General features: G+C 29.0%; 1 protein-coding gene and 1 long non-coding RNA gene across 5 annotated transcripts in view; one reads left to right on the top strand and one right to left on the bottom strand.

Moving 5' to 3' along the window:
• LOC106691204 (ankyrin repeat domain-containing protein 65) overlaps nt 1-1,252 on the bottom strand; it is a 9,950-nt gene extending 8,698 nt beyond the window's left edge. The window contains exon 1 of one of the 4 annotated variants that reach the window (XM_067047800.1): nt 1,228-1,252. The gene's annotated coding sequence lies outside the window, so the exon portion shown is untranslated. Of the gene's footprint in view, nt 1-982; nt 1,094-1,227 lie in introns of those variants that run through there. The other 3 variants (XM_014436906.3, XM_014436905.3, XM_014436908.3) reach the window with 3 other exon arrangements.
• Nucleotides 1,253-1,391: 139 nt separating this feature from the next.
• Nucleotides 1,392-3,604, top strand: LOC106691203 (uncharacterized). The gene is made up of 2 exons (XR_001344746.2): nt 1,392-3,048; nt 3,219-3,604. It is a non-coding gene; the product is annotated as an uncharacterized lncRNA (long non-coding RNA).
• The last annotated feature ends 123 nt before the right edge of the window (nt 3,605-3,727 follow it).

Below are 3,727 nucleotides of genomic sequence, written 5' to 3'. Positions count from 1 at the left end.
ATATATCATATTATAACAATTCACCAGTTAAAGCAGTTCATAATTGAATGTATAAAATAGTACAAACTAGCAGTGGCATAGTGGGATGGTTGGGGTCTGCCATAAACCACAATTTTTGATTTTTTAGTTATAAGTTTATTTGAAAAAAAAAGTACAATTTTATTTTTTTAATCACATAAGACTTTAATTATTTTAAATTAAATTTTGCTTGCTATTTTTTCTAGGTTATTTTTCATAGTTTCATAAATAAATCTACCCCAAATGGTTTAGCCACGCTACATGATTTTTATAAGCAATTAATATAAATATTTCAATATAACATATGCAAAATAATTTATTAACAATTCAATAAGAATAAGAAACAAACAGCTAAACTATAACCTTGTAAAAAATAAAAGGATAAACACTAAACATCTAACTTATCAAGCAAACCCATAAAATGGTTCAACATATTTAGAAGACACTTTTTTACTATAAGTTACTTTAAACATTTCCCGCTCATATATTAAAATGATCAATTTAGATACATAATTAGTCAAGGTATTGATCGTAAAAATTTAGTAACTTTTAAGCTTTAAAATAATGATAAATATGAAGAAAAGAGAAAGCTTCACTTTCTAGCTTACAATGTTAAGTGATTATGAATTAGTGAACATGATTACTATTTATCACTTTCAGTCATTTAATAACATACTTCTTATAACTGCCATGTAATTACTAGTTTAGTTGGTAAATATATGGAGTTCGTTCCTGACAATTAGAATGAACTGTCATGGACAAAATATCCTGCTCAGTTATAATAAATACTTTATCGTATATTAACGTTGTAATGATGAATTAAAGTGAAAGTTAATGACAACTACATTAGTAGCACATTAATAAAATGATTTAATCATTTTCTAATAAAATGAAATTGCTTATACTAGCGAGGATTAACCCAGATGATAAATATTACGTTTCAGAATAAATTACTAAGACATACCCCTGATAAAGGTAGTAACTCACTATTAAGATAATTAGCTAAAATCAAACCACTGATAACACAACAAATGACTGTCAAACTAGGAATCATCGAAGCAGCAATCGATTCAATTAATATCGATTGTATTTTTTTAAAACATTTTTGATATTTTCCAATCATAAAGTTACTTTATTAACTGTAAAAGAAATAAATATTTTAGTTTCATAGTAGGTGATAAATACTTGATTGATACAAAATGCGGGTACCATTACTGATTCGGCCGCGGAGCTTATGTGAGGTGGTAACCTCTAAGTGCTTCAATCCTCTTAAGCCAGTAGAAGGTTTTACGTTAAAGCTGGGATAGCTTTTATTTTTATAAGTTGTATTCATTGATACATAAATGCTAACATTGAGAATCTCGGGAGGAATTTGGATAACAAAAAATCTTGGAATGTTAGAACTTAATATTGGTTTTTCGCCTACAACTCATAGGTGGTATATAACGTTGAAGACTGTAACCACATACCTCCCCACCATTCTATCTGGGCCTATAACTAATTCCTGTATACCCTCTACATAACTTTTGGAGGATGAGAAGGCATTCAAAATAGTAATAATGTCAATGGCTGATGTGTCTGGAGCCCGACTTAGTAACTATGGCATAGCCTTTTGTAATTTATTTTTAAATATCATCCTACTGCAAGATTGATAGAAAAGGTCATGGTGATGTATTTTAACTAACAGCCAGACTCTCAACACATTATCAAACCCAACACTGGATAACAAATTATCCAGTATCAGATCAAAAATTCAGAGAAATTAGAAGAAACTCTTAGGAATTATTTGTCTCAAAAAATTGATGGGACTAGGCTGAGGAATGGCTCATATGCATTCTTGCCAAGAAAGTAATAGAAAACTATCAGGACGACCTTCATTAAATTAGGTCTCCTCTTCAACCCTTGTCTTATTTTAATTGCTAGAATGTGGTTTTTAGCTCAGAAAAAGATTCCGATTTCAATTTCAGGCAAGAAGGGAAATAGAAGAATACAGATAAAGCAAATGAGATTTAGCTAATAAATGGGAAGTTTTAATTGAATAGTTTGATTCTTCTTAAATTCTGTTTGTTACTAAAATTCTCAAAATTTTAAATTTGTACCTTGAATGTTGTAATGAAAATTGGAGTTAGCACCTACCTCTTTTGTGAACTTACCTCCTTATTACTTTTTATAGTATCATAAATTATATTTTTTTAAAAGCAAAAAATTACCTTTTATCCTAACAATTAACATCTCCCACCTTTTCAAATAATAAGACAACAAACAAGATAAATAATGTTAATTTCAAATAATTTTAGTTAATTAAAAACTAAAGAAACTGAAAATAAACCAGGATAGAATAAAAAAAAAAAAAGATCTTAAATAAACAAATAGACCTCTTTTTTCTTACCTTAATTGAAAATAATAAAAACAGACTGGATAATAAAAGAATTCCATTTGATTCAGAACCGATCACACATTTGTATACAAAGAGTCCTTTAACTCTTTTTCTTTCTCTTTCGTCGACCGAAGACTCCCGTTGGTCTTATACTGCCCCTGTTGTTATATTATAATAGAATGGAGGTACGGATGTAAATTATTATTATTTATTTATTTAATTTTAAAAATCTACTTTGGATGGGTGAGTAGACCTGCCCTCTAAAACCCAGAATTAGACCTAGTTTTATCTTTCCTTTGAAACATTTATTTAAAACCAGCAGAGAAGTCTTAAGTTTAAAAACATTAGTTCAAGGGAGCAACATTGAAAAACCGGATAAAATTTTAAATCGGTGTGAAATAATTAATAATGAATATTAAATTATTATTTTATTAAGTGACAAAATTTTATACATTGTATAAACTTCAAGTCTGGACCAAATGACTGCAGCCAACAGCTTCCCACATCTTATCCCACAATTCGGAAGGAATAAAAACGACAATGCCGGATACCTGGCTGTGTTTTATTTGAAATCGAGGGTCGATTTAAACTCCCGCTTCCATCAATTCTCGATGGAGGTTGGTAGGCAATTTGATCCTTATAGCAATTAAAAGGTAAGAATTTTAATATTATTTGGTTAGTAATAGTATGTCGATATTAACTCCTTAGTAATAATAAGGATCTGAGTTAATACTTTTTAGTGCTAAGGCAGTTAACATTTGTGTTCAATAATTCTCCAATATAGAATATCTATTGTTATATAACCTACATATTTCCATTCCAGATTTCAAACTCAACCATCATGAGAAGGGTATCTAACTCAACCTTCCTTCACGCCACCATCCTCCATATATTTGTGCATTGAATGAATAAATATCATCAGTAGGCTATGAATTCAAAGGCGAGAATTATGTCAAAAGAATTAATGAAGTACAAATTTGTGATATATTGTTGAATTAAAAGTCAATAAGTTTTGTTTTGGCCATAGAACCTGACATACTCAATTTTGTTGTCAAAGTCTTGTATGTTTTTAATATGATGTCTCTAATTAATAACTAGATTTAATTTAAAGGAGTGTTTGTTTAAATAATTGTCAGAACTTATACAATATGAGGATTGTAGTAGACATGTAATTGTTTTAATAAAGGAATAGTTCATGGTTCATCCATATATCTAAATACAATTCTATGCTTTAAACCTAATACATATTCCCTCTTTAATAAATATAAAATGTAAAATTATGAGAAGATTGTTGACCCTCTATGATATATATGAGGTGAAGATGGTTAGGGG

Source organism: Halyomorpha halys, unplaced genomic scaffold (genome assembly GCF_000696795.3).
Source record: "Halyomorpha halys isolate HHAL.00 unplaced genomic scaffold, Hhal_1.1 Scaffold2152.1, whole genome shotgun sequence".
Lineage (NCBI taxonomy): Eukaryota > Metazoa > Arthropoda > Insecta > Hemiptera > Pentatomidae > Halyomorpha > Halyomorpha halys.
Note: the sequence above shows the minus strand (reverse complement) of the source record. Positions and strands in the feature narration are given on the sequence as shown.